Below are 20,981 nucleotides of genomic sequence, written 5' to 3' on the forward strand. Positions count from 1 at the left end.
TGCCCTTCTATTCTGAGGCTGTGCCCTCTGGTCCTAGACTCCCCCACCATAGGAAATATCCTCTCCACATCCACTCTGTTGAGATCTTTCAACATTTAATAGGTTTCAATGAGATCAAAGGATTCAAAGATCCAAAGTACATTTATTATTGAAGTATGTATGCAGTATATAACCCTGAGATTCATCTTCCCAGAAGCAGCTACGGAACAAAGAAAGAAAACCATGGAAACCCATTCAAAGAAAAACATCAAACCCCAATGTGCAAAAAAAGAACAAATCATGCAAGCGACAAAAAAATGAGCACAAAATAAAGAATACAAAACACCAAATCACAAATCATCAAAGCAGTCTAAGCATATTCATTTCAATTCAGTTCAGTTCTATCTAACGCTGTGCTGTTCATTAACTTCCGGCTGCAGAGACAGTCCCCCCCCATTCAAAATTGCACAAAGTAGTAACTAAAAAAGGAATGACCATACACCAGAAACACATCATTACATGAACAACAGAGTTCAATCCACAAATTGTGTTGATTAAACCTTGCCCAAGTCTGAGGACTCTAACACTATGCTCTGGTGAGAGCGAGAGGGAGAGAGAGAGACCTTTCGAATGCAGGGACCTTGACCAGCTTCAAGTTCCTGGGTGTCAACACCGCAAAGGATCTTTCCTGCACTCAACACATTGATGCAATCACAAAGAAGACACGTGAAGCACCTTCAATAACTCCAAAAGACTCAAGTTGGGTAAAATACTGAAAGGCTTTTATTTGCTGTACAATACGACCTCCATGCTGAGTGTCTGCTCCTGGACTGAGGGGGAGGGGCAAGGCAAAATCACCTATATTCATAAATCTGTGGGAGGAGCCACAGGGGCAGTCAGCAGGGGGGTGTGTCCAGACAGTTAACCCAGTTACAACATGTATATGGTTTACCACATTCACCCCTCCTTTTTTTAAAAAGAGTCCCGCGGGGTGAAGTGACTGACAATATTTAAAACAAGTATATTTACAGGTCAAGTCTATCAGGTGGTCGAGTCCGTCGCTGTGATCTACGTAGCACCGGTGGTGATTGCATCGGCGACGGCGGTTGTGCTGGCTCCGGCCTGGCTTGAGGTGCCAGCACGTTAGGCGTCGGTAATCCCTCGTGCATGTGCGTCACGCCCGGTATGGGAGTGTCGTGTGGTGTTTGTGTAGGGTTTGGAGTGCGCCGTGTCTAGTGGGTATATATATCGGTGGATACAGGGTTAATAGTCACCACGGAGTGTTCAGGGTAGGGGCCTGGTGCTCCTGCGGGCGCCAGGTCGCGGATGGAGACCGTGTCCTCCCACCCATCAGCTAAAACCTCATAGGCAAACTGGGGGTTCGCATGAAGTAAGTGAACCCTCTCGACCATCGGGGAGTATTTATTGCTCCTCGCATGTTTCCGGAGCAGCACTGGCCCCGGGGACGTCAGCCAAGTTGGTAGGGTGGTCCCAGTGGTCGACTTTCTGGGAAAAGAAAAGAGTCCCTCATGAGGGGTGGCATTGGTGGACGTGCATAACAGGGAGCGGGTGGAGTGGAATGCCTCGGGAAGGACCTCCTGCCAGCGGGAGACTGGCAGTCCCTTTGACCTGAGGGCTAAGAGTGTGGCTTTCCACACTGTGCCATTCTCCTTCTCCACCTGTCCATTCCCCAGGGGATTATAGCTTGTGATCCTACTAGTTGCAATTCCCCTAGCCAGTAGGTATTGGCGCAGCTCGTCACTCGTAAACAAGGACCCTCTGTCATTGTGGATATAGCATGGGTATCCGAACAGAGTGAAGAGTCTGTGCAGGGCTTTTATAACTGACGTGGTAGTGGTGTCGGGGCAAGGGATGGCGAAGGGGAACCTCGAGTACTCGTCGATAACGTTAAGAAAGTACACATTGCGGTCGGTGGAGGGAAGGGGCCCTTAAAGTCAACACTCAGTCGCTCAAAGGAGCGGGTGGCCTCGATGAGTTGTGCATTTTCGGGTCGGTAGAAGTGCGGTTTGCACTCTGCGCAGACTTGGCAGTCCCTGGTCATCGTCCTGATCTCCTCAAAGGAGTAGGGCAGGTTCCGGGCTTTCATAAAGTGGAAAAGCCGGGTGACCCCCAGGTGGCAAAGATCTGCATGTAGGGCATATAGCCGGTCGATCTGCGCGCTGGCGCACGTTCCCCGGGATAGGGCATCGGAGGGCTTGTTGAGCTTCCCAGGCCTGTACATGATGTCATAGTTGTAGGTGGATAGTTCGATTCTCCACCTCAGAATTTTATCATTTTTGATTTTGCCCCGCTGTTGGTTATTAAACATCAATGCGACTGAGCGCTGGTCAGTTAGCAGGGTGAAACTTTTGCCGGTGAGATAGTGCCTCCAGTGCCTAATAGCTTCCACTATGGCCTGGGCCTCTTTCTCCACCGCGGAGTGCCGCCTTGAAGTGTACAGGAGAAGAACGCCACTGGTCTTCCCGCCTGGTTGGGGGTAGCCGCCAGTGCAAAGTCGGAGGCGTCACTCTCTACTTGGAAGGGAATGGCCTCATCCACCGCATGCATTGCTGCTTTGGCAATGTCCCCTTTTATGCAGTTGAAGGCTGCTCGGGCCTAGGCTGAGAGGGGGAATGTGGTGGACTTGACCAGGGGGCGGGCCTTGTCTGCGTAGTTAGAGACCCATTGGGCATAATATGAAAAGAAGCCCAGGCAACTTTTGAGGGCTCTGAGGTTGTTGGGAAGAGGGAGTTCCAACAGGGGGTGCATACGGTTGGGGTCAGGGCCAATAACTCCATTCTCCATGACACACCCAAGGATAGCAAGTCGGGTGGTCCTGAATACACACTTGTCCTTGTTATAGGTGAGATTGAAAGTTTTGGCCACTTGGAGAAATTTTTGGAGGTTGTTGTCGTGATCCTGCCAGTCGTACCGCAGATGGTGATGTTATCCAGATATGGGAACGTGGCCTTCAGTTGGCACTGGTCCACCATCCGGTCCATTGCCCTCTGGAAGACAGATACACCATTCGTGACACCGAAGGGGACACGCAGGAATTGATAAAGCCTGCCGTCGGCCTCAAAGGCGATGTAAGGGCAGTCCTCCCGGCGGATGGGGAGCTGATGGTAAGCAGATTTTAGGTCTATGGTCAAGTACACCTTGTACTGTGCTATCTGATTGACCATATCCGCGATGCGGGGTAGAGGGTACACGTCGAGCTGCGTGAACCTATTGATGGTCTGGCTGTAGTCCACGACCATCTTATTCTTCTCCCCGTTCCGAACAACGACCACCTGCGCCCTCCAAGGACTTGTGCTTCCCTCAATGACCCCCTCCCTAAGCAGCCGCTGCACCTCCGACTTAATGAAGGCTCTGTCCCCCGGGCTGTACCTCCTGCTTTTAGTTGCCACAGGTTTACAGTCGGGGGTCAGGTTGGCGAACAGTGGTGGGGGAGGGATCTTCAGGGTGGAGCGGCCGCAAGTGGCGTCGGTAGTACGGCTGTTGGCATGGTGTTGGGTGGGATGTGCGGGTCGGTGTGTGTGGGTAGTGAGTAGCGGGGTATGTGACATATCCCTACAAAACTGGGGATTTACAACAGTAATCGGTGGGAGGGGCCCATCTTACTTCATTGTCACGCTTTTCAGGTGGCTCTGGAAGTCGAGCCCCAATAGCACAGGGGCACACAGTTGAGGCATGACCAGTAACGTAAAGTCTCGATGTTCTGTGCCCTGCACCACTAGCGTCGCTACACAACCCCCCTGGATGTCTGTTGTATGCGACCCGGAAGCAATGGTGACCCTCTGACTTACCAGCTGTATCACGAGTCCGCAATGCTGCACCGTGTCCAGGTGGATAAAACTCTCCGTGCTGCCTGTGTCAAACAGGCAGCTTGTCCTGCACCCCTCCACCGGGATGTCCATCATTGACCTTGTGAGCTGGTGGGGAGCACTTTGGTCGAGGGTCACGGAGGCCAGGGTTGAGTCACTGTCTTGGTCCAGGGTGGTGGGGTGCCCCGTGAGCACCCGTTGGTCGTAGGTGGTGGGAGGTGGCACCGACCAAGGTGGCCGCCCCCATGTCTCGCACGTGGTGGCGGTGTGCAAGGAAGATGGCGGCAAGCAAGATAGCGACCCCCATGTCTCGCACGTGGTGGCGGCGTGCAGGGGAGATGGTGACCCACATGTCTCGCACGCAGCACTGCTCGATCCTGCTCGCGATTTGGACTTACAGACTTTGGTGAAGTGGCCCTTCTTTCCGCAGCTGGAGCAGGTAGCTTGTCAAGCCGGGCAGTGTTTCCGGGGGTGCTTCTCTTCCGCAGAAGTAGTACTTCATGGACTCACGACTGGCGGCAGCCGAGGTCGATTCGCCGGCAGGTTGCGGCACCCATGAGGCCGTCAGGGGATCGCGTGCCTGGAGAGCCTCAGAATTATGCAGAGCGGCCTCCGGCATGTCGGCCAGCTCGATTGCCGAACTTAAGGTAAGATCGGCTTTTTCCAACAGCCGCTGGCGCACACACACTGATCTGGTCCCCGTGACGAAGGCATCTCTCACTAGGAGTTCTGCATGCTGCACCACCGTCAGCTCCTGGCAATTGCAGGCTCGCACGAGCGTCCGTAGGGCCTGGACGAACTCAGCACTTGATTCCCCGGGCCGTTGTTGCTGTGTCACTAAGCGATGCTGAGCATAGATGCTGTTTATCGGCCACAGATATTGTCCTTTGAGGGCGCTCATCGCGCCGTCGTAGTTCGGCTGGTCCCTGATCAGCAAATAGACTCGTGGACTGACCCTGGAGAGTAGAATTCTGCGCTTTGCTACGGGGTCAGTCGCTTTAATCTCCTCTAGGTACGCTTCAAAGCAGGCCAGCCAGAGTTCGAAAGCATTTCCAGCTTCAGGCATTTGCAGATTCAGGTCTAACTTATTGGGTCTCAGAGCATGTTCCATGCTTTAAAATTTACAGCGAATAAAATTGAAGCACCTTCAATAATTCCAAAAGACTGAAGTTGGGTAAAATACTGAAAGGCTTTTATTCGCTGTACAATACGACCTCCATGCTGAGTGTCTGCCCCGGACTGAGGGGGAGGGGCAAGGCAAACTCACCTTTATTCAGGAATCTGTGGGAGGAGCCACAGGGGCAGTCAGCAGGGGGGTGTGTCCAGACAGTTAACCCAGTTACAACATATATATGGTTTACCACATTCAACCCTCCTTTTTTTAAAAAGAGTCCCGCGGGGTGAAGTGACTGACAATATTTAAAACAAGTATATTTACAGGTCAAGTCTATCAGGTGGTCGAGTCCGTCGCTGTGATCTACGTAGCACCGGTGGTGATTGCATCGGCGACGGTGGTTGTGCTGGCTCCGGCCTGGCTTGAGGTGCCAGCACGTTAGGCGTCGGTAATCCCTCGTGCATGTGCGTCACGCCCGGTATGGGAGTGTCGTGTGGTGTCTGTGTAGGGCTTGGAGTGCGCCGTGTCTAGTGGGTATATATATATATATATATATATATATATCGGTGGGTACGGGGTCAATAGTCACCATGGAGCGTTCAGGGCAGGGGCCTGGTGCTCCTGCGGGCAGCAGGTCGTGGATGGAGACCGTGTCCTCCCGCCCATCAGGTAAAACTTCATGGGCACGCTGGGGGTTCGCATGAAGTAAGTGAACCCTCTCGACCATCGGGGAGTATTTATTGCTCCTCGCATGTTTCCAGAGCAGCACTGGCCCCGGGGACGTCAGCCAAGTTGGTAGGGTGGTTCCAGTGGTCGACTTTCTGGGAAAAGAAAAGAGCCGCTCATGAGGGGTGGCATTGGTGGACGTGCATAACAGGGAGCGGATGGAGTGGAGTGCCTCGAGAAGGACCTCCTACCAGCGGGAGACCGGCAGTCCCTTTGACCTGAGGGCTAAGAGTGTGGCTTTCCATACTGTGCCATTCTCCTTCTCCACCTGTCCATTCCCCCGGGGATTATAGCTCGTGGTCCTGCTAGTTGCAATTCCCCTAGCCAGTAGGTATTGGCGCAGCTCATCACTCATAAACGAGGACCCTCTGTCTGGATGAAAGAGGCACAATTCTAAAAGGTCTGACAAGGATAGAAGGATCTCAGGTCCTTTCTGCATAGTTTCCTGGAAGTGGCAGGATAGATTGAGTAATTATTAAATACAAACAAATTATATTGTAGGTTTATCCTTGAATCTTTCCTCTGCCTGGTAATCCTTTTCCATTAAAGAACTCAGAATAGCGTCTGCTTTGGGATTCTGATGCTATTCATGCAAATGGTACAGCCATCCAAACAAAGCTGGAGCTCAGTACTAGGGAAAGCACACTATCCTTACAGTGGATGTGAAAGGTTTTACAGAGAGAACATTTATGCCTTTCAATATCTGTTGCAGGTAGTCCAATTCTCAGAGGCATGTAGAACACTGTTACCCAATAGACCATGAGTAGAATTAAGTTAGAAGTTTTCATTGGAAATTTATATATGTTGTAGCGGCAAAACCAAACCAAACAAAAAACTAAGCAATTGCCAGTAGCATGCGACCACTACAGATTTGTTATACTCACATGACACAAAGAGAAAGAGGGAGAAATACACAAGTGGAATTGGAAGGCACCTTGAAGTCAGCCAACGACATCACCAGGCAACCATTAAAATGGAATCCTAAGGAAAGAGGAAACTGGCTCTGAACAGAGATGACAGAGGTCATCAATGTCCTATGTTCCACTGGGAGATAGGGGTGCAACAACAGCAACCAATTCTAGTGCAATCTAGCCATCCATGTAAATAGTATTATTGATATTATTTTGTTTGTCAATTGGATTAGGAAATATTCTTGCTGTAGTAATGAATAATCAGGTGTTCTTCCAGCTTAAAAAAAACATGGGAAATAACTCAATCATTTCTTTTCTACAAAAGGCAGGGCCAAGCCAATCACCCAATTACCATCCAAACAATCTGATCCTAACATAAGTACTGTGATGGAAGATGTCATTAGAAGTGCAATCAAATAGAGCTTTCTCACTAATATGCTTTATATCAATACCCTGTTTCAGTTCTGTCAGAAAGTTTGGCTTGGTTTCCTTTACAGCTTTGGTCTGCCCCAGGTGAAAATGCGAAGATGTGAAGTGAGAATGACTGCCCTGGACATGAAGGCGCTATTTTTTATTCTTTCACTATTCACTATATCTCACTTTAGCATTGACAAACTTCAGTATATTATTGAAGTCAGTAGGAATTGTGGGTACATTTTCCACTATCTAGAGTCATAAAGCAAGATTGTTGTTGTAGTTGGGCACATGCATAAATTCTTTGTCATGTTAAATAGTTTTCGATGTCAATTTAATTGCCTACTGTAAAAAAACACTATTAGTACATTAATATTCCCTGATAAGATGGTATGATAAAAGGTTACTTATTAAGAACAGAAGAAGTATATTTTGTTGTATGAAAAGTAAGAAGCAGGAATTGTATACTGACAATGAGCATCTACCAGCAGTAAAGCCATATTTGGTAACCCTGCCACAGAGCTATGATTGTATGCTGGATAACTTCAAAATGGACCTCAGTGACTGGAGAATGGTGCTGAGGGATTTCTGAAATGCCATCGACTAGAACATACGGATAACCAAGCTTTTGTGCGTGCGTGTGTGTGTGTGTTAAAAAACTAAAATATTAACAAAAATGCAGGACATGTACAGCAGGAAGTGTAAGACCTGTAGAGTAAAAAATAACAGAGTTGATATTCACAATCATATTCATCAGATCATGAACACACTTTTAAATGAGACTATAAACTATTTAAAACTGTTTTTGATTCTGGTGGATTCTATGCTATTACGTCACTTAATTAGGTTAAAATCAGCAGAACAAGTGCTGAGTATACTCATCTGCCTGGGATCACCAGAGCTGATCCTACCAATATTTGACGATCTTGAGATTTTTGGAATTACCAAACAAGCAACAGATGTCATTGTAAACGGCAGTGTAAACAATCTCCAATATCTATGATGTCTGGACCATGACTCAGATCTGGAGCCCTGAGGGTAGAAGTGATATTTACACAATTTACAGCAACTTCTGAGATGGCAGTTGATTTCAATCCATTAAGATTCAATAGCTATGTTTTAAACATCTTTTCTCCTGATCCCATATCAATGGTTTATTTTTTCAAAGATATAAGCTCTTCTCCTAGAAAGTGGAAACTTTGTGACAAATCTGGTCTGCAAACAACCTCGATAATTCCTTCTCCACAACATCCATAGATATTGCTCAATCTATTGAGTTTCTCCAGCAGTTTGGTTTTGATCCTGATTTCAGCATTTACAATCTCTTGTGTCTACAGTTTGGTGTTTTTCTTTTAAACTGTCATCATTCAGAGAAGGAAAATGCTGGCTGAGCTGTGAATTTGCTGTGCTTGGATTATGCAGTGATGAACCTGGCACTCTATGAACATTAGTAGTTCATTAAAATTATATTTCCATATAGAAATGGAAATAGATTAATCAAACAGATTATTGAACTCCTAACCTTTATTCTACCATTTATTCCACCATGACAGCATCCTCAGGAGTCTGCAGAAATTCAGCAGGTCATCGAAACCTTGACTAACTTCTATAGATGTGTGGTGGGAAGTGTACTGACTGGCTGCCTTACGGCCTAGTATGGAAACACCAATGCCTTTGAGCGGAAAATCTTACAGAAAGTCGTGGATTCGGCCCAGTACCTCACGGGTAAAGCCTTCCCAACCATTGAGCACATCTACATGAAATATTGGCATAGAGAAGCAGCATCCACCAACAAATATCCTCACCACCCAGGCCATTCTCTTTTCTCGCTGCTGCCATCAGGTAGAAGGTACAAGTGCCTCAGGACTCACACCACCAAGTTCAAGAACAGTTACTGTCCCTCAGCCATCAGGCTTTTGAACTAAAGGGGATAACTACACTCATTTAAAGACTCTTTATCTAGTTATTTCATGGTCATTATTATTGCTATTTATTTATATCTGCGTTTGCACAGTTTGTAATCTATTGATCCTGTTTACAGTTATTGTTCTATAGAACACGTGCCTGTGTGTTGGTGTTCGTCTAGTTATCTCAAGGTCGCTAGTTCGAGCCTCAACTGTGGCAGCATGTTTGTGCCCTTGAGCAAGGTACCTAATCACACATTGCTCTAGTCTGTGCGAGGAGTGGTGCCCCACATAAACTTCCAATCTGCGCCTTGTAAGGCATGAAAATGCCCGACGCAGGCTTCTCATGGTCTGAGTTGACGTTCCCTTCTATAGATTTGCTAAGTATGCCCACAGAAAGAAAATCTCAGGATTGTATGTGGTGGCATGTATGAACTCTGATAATAAATTTTACTTTACCTTTTGAACTTTGAACTTTAATTAAATCATAGGTGATTTGAGGCCTAACACCAGATACATCCTTTGCTCGTACTCCTTAAAAACTTTGGTTAATAAAAGCAATAATTTTTCTGGTTTAAAGTGATCAATTGAATTATCATCTATTGTCATTTGCAGAATGAATTCTAGATTCACACCACCCTCTCCCATTTGAAATGTTTAACTTTGAAAAAAATGGCCTCAATTTTTAAATAGCCTCAACGTCCTAGAATCATGAACTAATCTGTGTAACTTTCAAATCTTGAAAGCGCTAATCAAATCACAGCTTAATCTTCCTATAAATATGATCCTAGTTTGTAAAATACCATAATTCAACTCCTGAATCGAGATATTCTTCTGGTAAATCTGCTCTGTACATCCTCCGAATAAAATATTTTCCTCTCTCCTGGTCTCATACTTCTTTGAATCTACACAACTTTTATTTTCTATTAAAAAAATACTATGTTCTATCCTTCCATACAGTGGATGAATTCACATTTACATACCTTTACATATAATTAATTTTCCTATTTGCTCAGTCTGTTAATATTTCTTCGCAATTTATGTTCTATATATACCCTTAATATCTTCATGAATTGCAAACCACTGAAATGACAAAGAAATACTATCAGTATTTGAAAACACAAACTAGAATATGTGACTTGCAATCCCATTGACTGGGCTATTTGTAAATATTAAGAATAGATATGTTCCCCCAACACAGACACTTCAAGAACACTATTGACTTTCTATTTGAAATATATTTTCTTCATGTTTGTTGCCTATGTCCTGTCCTTGTTTATGGCCACAAAGGCTTCATAGTTTAGATCTGTACCATTGCATGAAGTGAGCTTTTTATTTGCTAGCACCACCTAGACATGTAATATCATTTAAAATGCATCCAATGTGTATTAGCCACAAATGCATTTAGTATTTTATGTACATAACTTTTCCAGTCCTCTTGGTGGCTCGTTTCCTACAGAATCAATCTTGATCAGCAGCATCACATGTACTTAACAGTTTTATCAGCATGTTCAGCTCTGCTTCCTGATTAATTCCAGAAGCAGAGACATTGTATTGTTGTATTACATTATTATGTTCAACCTAAGATTAACAATAGAGGGCACCATTGCACCAAGCAAAAGAATGAAGCTGTATTTCTTAATATTGGAAAAAATGTGCAATGTCTTCAGGTCAATCAGATCTCAAGAGTGCAAGGACTTTTGAAAATCCACCTGGGCCGTGCTGAGCTCGATGGGATGCCAGTCATAATAAACAAACCACCTATGGAGCATACACCCTGACAAAGTGGCAATCCGAAATAATCACATCCTGCTCAGTTGCACGTTAATCAGCTTGTCTCTGGAAGTAGGAAAATCCAGGATTAGCCTGGAGGTTTAAGTATAGCTTTTGGGTCGATTATTTTTTATTGAAATCTTTTTTTTAAATTTGTTGCTTGTTCAGTTTGTTGTGGTTGTGTTGCCAAGCCAATTTGCTGCAACTTTCCTTAAATCTACCTCGTATCATATTTCAGTACGATGAAATCAATTGAAAATATACCTCTGTACGCTGGTGTTAAAGATCATCTCTGATCAGGATGAGTAATTGCACTGAAGTGCCATTTTGGTAAAGAAGCTTCCTAAAAATGGTTTTCTATGGGGTTAATTGATCCCTAAATTAACATGTAGCACTCATTCACAAGGTTGCATTGCATTTTGGAGACTATATCTTGTCCAAATGCACATTTTTAGGAGGTTATCAGTGGTAAATGATGTGTATTTTGCCTGCTATTTAAAGGAATACTAAACATTTCATGCATGCCTGCTGATCAGACTGAAGGGGTCGCTTACACTTAAAGACTACAAAACCATTTACCACCAATGATGCACTTTTTAAATACTATGGTAAAACAGCAACCAGTTTTCATCCACCAATCCGTCAGAAACAACAGTATGTTCTGGTTCTGTAGATAACAGAATGAAGATTGGCCAAGTGCTGTGATATCTTCCTTGTGCTTTCATACAGCACAGTGGGGTCTTTTACCTCCACATGATAAAACAGGCCAGGATTCACAGATCAGGTGACACTTCTGACCTATTGTTATTGCCATATGAATACCACCATAGATTTTTCTACTTGGACTTGAAGCTAATGGCACAACCTGACAGTCCAACCCACAGAGCCATAGCCAACACAGGAAAGTCTGACATAGCAATATAAGTTCCTGCTGGAATGGGATGGGAGTTGTGGAGGAGGATACACTGCCACCCTTGTCTGGAGATGTCTCCCTTTCCAATACCCTGTGTGTGGTTCCTGGAACAGAAATCTTATCTCTTTCTCTTTCCACAGATTTCTAACATCAACAGCCTCTATTTTTTGAGTTTCACTGATATCATGGAATGAGTCTGGCCATATTCAAAACCAACCTTTGGCTGCTCAGAGTCCATAGAATATGATTAAATTAATTGTGACTGCATGCTGAAATATTTAGCTACTAAGATGTTGGTTTCATGTAGGTTTCACCTCTATCATTCACTTAATTCAGCATTGCCAGCTTCCCAGAAGTGCAAGCAACATTGCCTGTCCTTATATCCCTGGGCAGTCTCCACTAACAACCCAAGAACGTTTCCTTGTCACCACTGGTTTTCATTCACTCAATATTCAGGCTGTTGTGAAAAAAAATGACATCTTTGTAGTCAATGCCATGTTTCTGGTAGGGACACAAGGTGGAGTCATCCTGAGAGAGATCCCATTGCTGGAGAGTTGCCCAGATGGATGGATCCCGGGGACACAAGTGCGGCCCTCTTCTTCCCTGGCTATTCTCTCCAATGCAGCTGTGTGCTGAAATCTGAGATCCATAGAGCTAGAATCTTAGTTGAAATGCCATCAGCTTTGTGAAATGGATATTCTGGAGCCTGAGATACACACCCAGCACAGGTGGAGACTGTATTATTGCATGCTGTGTGCTGTACCACTAGCAATCCATGGCAGCTTGTGGCCTTATAGCTTGAAGGTCAGGAGGCAGAGCTGGAAGAACATAAAGCTGGAGAGCAGGGGGTATAACAACCTCATCTCTTGCCAGCTTTTCTGGTAGCAAACAGCAGCCCTGGTAACCCCCCTGTTCACCCTGTTGACAATAATAAACCCATTACAAAATAATCAGCCAAAGTCTTTACCCGGCTACATGTCTAAAACAAGAGAGAGTAGGTTTAAAGTGATAGAGTAGTAACTTAAAGGAGATTTGAAGGGTTAGATTTTCACATAAAGGCTTGTAGTTATCTGGAATGCGCTGCCAGAGGAAATGATAGAGGCAGACGCAATTACAATGTTTAAAAAGCATTGGGACAAGCCCATAGATAGGAATAATGTACTGTGCTTATAAAATGGATTCACCCCTCCCCCTCCCCCCCCAGAAGTTTTCATGTTTTATTGTTTTACAACATCAAATCAGAGTGGATTTAACTTGGTTTTTTTTGACACTGATCAACAGGAAAAGACTCATTTGTGAAAACAGATCTCTACAAAGTGGTCTAAATTAATTACAAATATAAAACATGAAATAATTGATTACGTAAGTATTCAGCCCCTTTAAAATGACACATCAAATCATCACTGGTGCAGCCAATAGTTTTAGAAGTCACATAATTAGTTAAATAGAGATCTGTTTTTGGAGACCTGTGTGCTGTCAAGATGTTTCAATTGATTGTAGTAAAAATACACCTGTATCTGAAAGGTCCAACTGTGGGTGAGTCAGTATCCTGGCAAAAACCACGCGATAAAGACAAAAAAAAACACCCCAAGCAACTCTGTGAAAAGGTTATTGAAAGGCACTAGTCAGGAGGTGGATACAAGAAAATTTCCAAGTCACTGAATGTCCCTTGGAGTACAGTTACATTAATTATCAAGAAATGGAAAGAATACAACACAGCTGTAAATCTGCCTCGAGCAGGCTATCCTCGAAAACTGCATACCATGCAAGAAGGGGACTAGTGAGGGAGGCCACCAAGAAACATGACAATTCTGGAGGAGTTACAAGCTTCAGTGGCTGAGATGGGAGAGACTGCGTACACAACAACTGTCCGGGTGTTTCGCCAGTTGCAGCTTTATGGAAGAGTGGCAAAGAGAAAGCCACTGTAGAAAAAAACTCACATGAAATCTTGGCTAGAGTTTGCTAGCAGGCATGCAGGAGATTCTAAAGTCAGCTGCAAGAGGTTCTATGGTCTGATAAAACCAAAATTGAGTTTTTTTGGCCATCAGAGTAAACACTATGTTTGGCATAAGACAAACATCACACATCTTGAAAAAAAAAGCTCCTACCATGAAGCATGGTTGTGGCTGCATCATGCTGTGGGAATGCTTCACTGCACCAGGCCCTGGAAGGTGTGTGAAGGTAGATGGTAATACAAATGCAGCAAAATACAAGGAAATCCTGGAGGAAACCCTGATTCAATCTGAAAAAGAATGGCTTAAAAACAACAAAGTTAATATCCTGGAGTGGCCGAGTCAGAGTCTAGACCTCAATCCAACTGAGAATTTGTGGCTGAACTGAAAAAGGGCTGTTCACTCACAATCCCCATGCAATCTGACAGAGCTTGGGCAGTTTTGCCAAGAAGAATGGGGACAAATGCAGTGTCCAGATGTGGAAAGCTGATATATACCCATCCACACAAACTCAAGGCTGTAATTGCTGCCAAAGGTGCATCTACTAAATACTGATGGTGAATACTTATGCAATCAATTATTTTGTGTTTTATATTTGTAAGAAATTTAGATCACTTTGTAGAGATCTGTTTTCACTTTGACACAAAAGAGTCTCCTTCTATTGATCATGTCAACAAAGCCAAGTTAAATCCACCGTGATTCAATGTTGTAAAACAGTAAACATTAAAACTTCCAAGGAGGTGGGGCTGAATACTTTTTATAGGCACTGTAATGCTGGGAAATGGGATTTTGTGGGTGTGTGCTGGTATCAGGTTTGCTGACCATGAAGTTAAAAACTCAAATGAAACCCTTAAGCTCTATTGAATATAAATAGTCACAAGTACTCTCACTTAAGGAAGATTATACTGTAACTACCCAATCTTCAAAGACTAGTACACTTCCCTGTTTATTCTCCATGGAGTGTTTAGCTGCCAATACCCACTATTCGAGTGGTGAGTCCCCTCTCCCTACCAAAGAAGAGATACTTCCAGCTAACAAAGTAGTTTAAAATACAATTCATTTATTTTCAGTGATACATGTTTAAATCCAGACAACATCTCAAAACAAATTTAAAACTCAGAGAGGTTTTCTAACTTAAACATTTCCAAATCACAAAACAATTCTAAAACCCAAAACATTTCAAAACCACAAAATATTTCTAAGGCACAAAGGACAAAAGATTTCCAAAACACAAGTACAATTCTTAGAAACTAAACAAACATACCAACAAGTTGCAGATAACAAATTGTCCACCGCAGAAATCAAAATCAGAGGAATGGATTCTTGTTCACCCTGTGTTTCTTCTAAGTTTCTTGATGATCCTTTCCCCATTCCTAATAAGCTGAACTGCTCTCTACATTTCTATTGCTACTTCCACTTGGGTGACTTCACACACAAATAATAGTTCTTCAGGTACCCTTTTAACATAAAAGATCTAGAAGTAACTTAGAGACACATTTATCAGGCCACCCAATTAATGCTACTATGCTAACTTCCCAGAGTACATAAAACTTCCAACTATAAACACATAATTCATAGTATTGCTTTGGTATAATTTATGGTATTGCTTTGCACTGCTGTAACTATATGTTATAATTATGTGGTTCTGTCAGTGTTAGTCTTTGGTCTGTCTTGTTTTCTGTGATATCACTCCGGAGAAACATTGTATCATTTCTTAATGCATGTATGCATTTCTAAATGACGATAAAAGAGGACTGTGTTCTCATAATCCAAAAATCAAATTTATCGATACAATAAATAATATTATCCATCTGGCCTACAAGCTTCCTTGAACTAAGTCACTTAGGAGTCAGCTGGTCTGTTTGAAACAAGCCTAATTAAACAACCCATTGTCATATACTACACCTTGAGAACCAATAAAGCAGGTATAATGAGCTAGCATCTTAGTCAGAGTCTCTATGCTATATAGAAAGCTTGTTTGCAAAGTTATGTTATAGATAATACTTCATTTTAACCTCATTACTGTTTTCCAACTACATTTCAAGAACTGAAGACTGACTCACATTTATGACGAGAAACTAAACAAAGCAATATCAGTTGGAAGTTTACATACATCTGTTTAATTTTGCAAGTGGCAGCTGCAGTGTTTAGAAAGCACAGATTAACAAACAACGAAGAGGTGACTATCCATCACGCTCCCCTTTTGCTAAGCAAAGGTTTTGAACACAGTGTCTTCCTATGGGCATCAGCTCAAGATCAAGATTCCTGCCAAGGTTCCTCTTGGGAACAGACTATCACTCCATCTATTGCAGTAGGTTACCTGTGCTAGGGAGGTTCTCTATGCTCTGGTGTTCAAAGTACTCATTCAGCACTTCCCAAGGTAGCAGTTTCCGTGTGATATTCTCATAGGAGTATTCGTTTTCTCTGTCTCAGGCCTCCCAAACCTCAAAGGAATGCTATCATTATAATTTTCCATAAACACATGATGATACTTCAATGTTCATATTATAAGTCCGCTTAGTCAAACTTTAACATCTTCTCCACAAACAGTTCTTGCCATTTACTTGATGCAAGTTCCAATCAGTGTCTCTGTTACTATCAGTTTATCAAATCAGCTGGTAATATCTGACTAAGCTGGAGATAGTTCATCTCTTTCACAGGGCTGTTTGCATTGCTTTCGATGTGGTGCACAGCATTACTCAGGTTTCCTGAACACATGCCTTGTAAACAAGTTACTGATTGTGTACTGCTGTATTCTTTTGCCTAAGGATTAGTAACCTCACATTTTAATTATATAAAATAATATCCATCAGTTACATGGTTTTACAATAAAATATTAAGCATAAATATGAAACATTTACAAAACATAGAAACATAGAAACACAGAAAATAGGTGCAGGAGTAGGCCATTCGGCCCTTCAAGCCTGCACCGCCATTCAGTGTGATCATGGCTGATCATCCAACTCAGAACCCTGTACCTGCCTTCTCTCCATACTCCCTGATCTCTTTAGCCACAAGGGCCATATCTAACTCCCTCTTAAATATAGCCAATGAACTGGCCTCAACTGTTTCCTGTGGCAGAGGATTCCAAAAATTTTGAAAGTTCCCCTGCAGTGAATGCTACTATTGATGTCAAAGCATCTCCAGAAATCACCGGTCATAAGAAGAGCGAGAATAAAAATGAGGGACAGGATGCTCTTTTGTACTGCAAGTCTATAGGATATCCGCACCCTATTTGGACCTGGCATAAGAAGGTGAAAGATGAATATGTGGATCTGAATAATGACCCTGGACATTATTTCATCAATAATAAAGACAATTACACAGAACTAATAATTAAGACTCTGCATATTGAGACTAACCCAGGTGTATACGCGTGCAATGCCACCAATTACTATGGGTATAACCTTGCTGACACTATCCTGCGTGCGCGCAGCAACCTGGCACCTCTCTGGCCCTTCTTAGGAGTTGTGGCAGAAATACTCATTCTGGTCATCCTCATTGTTGTGTTTGAGAAATGAAAGAGACCAGATGAAGTCCCTAACGAGCCAAAGATCCATTCGTCTGAAGAAGTTATTATAAACTTTCAAAAGTAAGGAAGAGTATAGTTCCCCGTTGATGATTTTCTCTATGCCTTTAATTTTAAGTTCTTAGAAAAAGAACATAGTGGTTGGTTATGTCCCTCTCATGACAGTGAATGAATGTTGTAATTCAACATTCTGATACCAACCATGCCATCGGCATAGGCTTCTTCCTATTTTAGTGACTGTTGTCTCAGGTATTCTCCCTTTACTTTGTTAAGGATTGAACCTGACTGGGATGAATTGACACGCCTTCCCAACTTTTCTGTTTTTCCAGAAATCTTTAATTGAGCAAGTGCTACTCATTCAGTTCTGTCAAACAATGGGATTTTATCAACAAAATATCCAAATTATTCCTGTAACATTAAATATAACACAAAATGCAATATTGGTTGGCTTAGTGGTCCTACTTGTTGCATTGTAGGAGTACCACACACACAATATATGCCTATGCCCAAATAGAAAGTAAAACACATTCAAATAGTTCTAACTTCTGACAATATAATGCTTTGTAGACCTCAGAGACCCTAGGATTACATTGCCACTTACTTACAGGGCCTTCAAGGAAATTGCAACAGAATAGGTAAAAAAAAAGGTTATCAGAACTATAGCCTTCTCAGGGGAAGCTATCATTTTCATCCTGATAAGTCTTATAGCATTATAAAACATAGCACACAAAATATAGTAAAGTAGATGGTTTTCGAAGTCAATGGTGTAAACCATGATAGTATATCATCATTAGCAATGAACAACACATTTACAAAGTACATTATATAAAATCTTAAGAATCATTTATATATTAAGTTAACTCTGTTAAAAAGTAAATATGCAACATCCAAATAAGTACATGAAAAATAATATTTGTCAACTCATCTTTCCGTGGGATTGTGTCATTAGACCAATTATTCATGACAGACACATCCCAACCTCCCTCAAGATGAAGTGAGAGACGTGTATACCCGTACACAACCTTATTGATCAGGATTAGGAAAAGGAGAGGAGCAAAGATAACATGATCAGGTCAGTCCCTGCTATTTACTCTTCCAAGGTTGAGTACGAACCAAAGGAGTAGGTAAAGAGGCGAGTACGAGGCAAGGGATAGCAAAGCAAACGTACGAGATATGGTATAACCTTTGGTAGAGTAGGTCAGATATTGGAGTAATGGAGCCTAAGGAGTGTTGACCAATATACAACAAACAGAAGTCACCAAACTTCCATCCCTGCAGACTTCAATGCCTCAACAGAAAGAGCATTACAAAAACAATAATTCCAATGGCTGGGGAATTGTCCACTGAAAAACTGTAAAAAAACAAAATCTTCAACTCAATTTAAAGTAACGTCAATCTGCTTGGAAACTGTATTTGCTGCTGCAGAAGCTAAATTTGACATCCTGACAGCTTATTTTACTTGTTTATTATCATAACTGTGTAAAAGTTCAAAGTTGAAAGGTCGAAGTAAATTTTATTATCAAACTACAAATACTGTATGTCACCATATACGATCCTGAGATTCATTTTCTTGTGGGCATACTCAATATTTCTATAGAATAATAACCATAGCAGAATCAATGAAAGATTGCCCAACTAAGGCGTCCAACCAGAGTGCAGAAGACAACAAAAAGAAGAGATAATAATAATAAATAAATAAGCAATAAATATTGAGAACAGGAGATGAAGAGCACTTGAAATTGAGTCTATTAGTTGTGAGAGCATTTCAATGATGGGGTAAGTGGAGTTGAGAGAAGCTATTCCCTTTGGTTCAAGAGCCTGATAGTTGGGTGTAGTAACTGTTTCTGAGCCTGGTGATGTGATTCCTGTGGCTCCTTCACCCTCTTCCTGATGATCACAGTGAGAAGAGAGCATGTTCCAAATCATTTCCTAAATCACAAAGCATTTCTAAAACACAAAGGAAAAAGGATTTCCAAAACACAGGTCCAATTCTTATAAACTAAAAAGACATACCAACATGTTGCAGGCAATGAATTATCCACCACAGAAAATGAAACCAGAGGAATGAATTCTTGTTCACCCCGTGTTTCTTCCATGTTCTTGATGCTGCTCTCTACATTCACTTTGTTTCTTCCACTTGGTTGACTTTAGACATATATGATATTTCCTCAGATACCCTTTTAACACTAAAGGTCTAAAAGTATCTTAGAGACACAGTTGTCAAACTACCCAATTAATGCTGTGAAGCTAACTTCCTTGAGTACATAAACCTTCAAACTATAAACACATCAGTTATTGATATGCTAACGATATTATACATCTGGTCTGTAAGCTTCCTTGAAATAAGCAACTTAAGAGTTAGCCGGTCTATTTGAAACAAGCCAAATTAAACAACCCATTGGTTTATTCTACATCTTGAGAAGCAATCAAGCAGCTGTAGTGAGTTAGCATCTTAAATGCAAGATGCTATTGGTGAACCATGACAACAATCTGCGGGTTATGTACAAAATTTCTCAATATACGTCTTTGGAATTACTGTCACTGCAAACTGTGGCCTGTAATTTCCCTTTAAACAACATACTTTTGAATCAACTTAATGAAATACAGATTTTACTATCTCCTGAAGGACCTGGCAGACTTAATTCTCAAGCAAGCAGGTGTACAGCACTCTTAAGCAGTTGAAGGTTCATCACTATGGCTGAAAATGAGGCAGGAAGGGTTGGGGGGAAATCCAAACCAGGCTAAAATACAAAGGGTTGAAGCCCCCTCTAGTCAGCATCTTGTTAGCAAATGTACAGTTGCTGGAGAACAAAACTAAGGACTTTCTAAAATAATAATTTTGGTATCATGTGACCACATCAGGGGCCAGCTGTGATGGTCTTGGGTTTGCTGCCTGCAAAATTTTAAACTCAAACACAGACCTTAAGCCCTAACCCATATTGTAGCCCTATACTGTATCATAGGGAAATGAGGAATTGTTGTGTTCTTTGTTTTACTGTGACATGGTTTACTCAGAGTATGCCATACATGACGATCAGACCCATAAGGCTTCTTGATACTCAGAATAGACCGAACTGTAGATTTGGAAAAGGTAAAAGGTGAAGGCAGGCGTTTCATGAAAAGTCTCTGAAGTGCTCCGATGCTGCAATTTAGTTGTACTCATGCTCCCCTGACCTTGAGTGCCCAGTGACCAAATGCTGACCGTTCTATTTACCTAGAGAGTTCTCCAAGATCCTGATCGCAGTTTACATGTCACCAGCGGCCAACAATTTTCAAGCACTTGAGATCCTGCGTGACACCGAACAAGAGTCAACCCTGACATAGTTCATATCATAGTTGTGGATTTCAATCCCTGCCTACCACCTCAGAGGCTAAAGAGCAAGGCTGCAGAGATTAGGGCAACAAGGAGTTGGTTGCAAGAGGCAGAGGAGCGGCTATGAAGTTGCTTTGAGTCAGTGGACTGAGCCATGTTCAAGACTCATCTGTGGATGGTTGTCATGGACTAAGCAATCATAGATGAGTGTGTCCCCACAAAATCATGCAGAGTCTTCCCCAACCAGGAGCCCTGGATGAACCATGAGATCCACAATCTGCTGAGGGCCAGATCAGAGTCATTCAAGTCTGGTGACCAAGGAAGTTACAAGAGGTATGATCTCTGGAAAGCCATCTCACAGGCTAAGTGGCAATTCCAGAACAAATGTGAATCACTGAAGGATGCCTGGCAGCTGTGGCAGGGCTTGAATGCTATCACCTTTTACAAAGTGAAATCAAGTGATGTACTATAGATGACAACAGGGATTCAATTCCAGATGAGCTCCATGCCTTCTGTGCTCACTTTAACAGTCAAAACATGGGGGAACCATCACGAATTCCCACAAGAATGACTGTGATTTCAGTCTCTGAGGGCAATGTAAGACCATCATTGGGGTACCTGGCCGA

At 42.8% G+C, this 20,981-nt stretch overlaps 1 pseudogene; it reads left to right on the top strand.

The window, feature by feature from the left end:
• Nucleotides 1-5,510: 5,510 nt before the first annotated feature.
• On the top strand, nt 5,511-20,558 carry LOC134343752 (neuroplastin-like; annotated as a pseudogene).
• The last annotated feature ends 423 nt before the right edge of the window (nt 20,559-20,981 follow it).

Source organism: Mobula hypostoma, chromosome 3 (genome assembly GCF_963921235.1).
Source record: "Mobula hypostoma chromosome 3, sMobHyp1.1, whole genome shotgun sequence".
NCBI classification, from domain to species: domain Eukaryota; kingdom Metazoa; phylum Chordata; class Chondrichthyes; order Myliobatiformes; family Myliobatidae; genus Mobula; species Mobula hypostoma.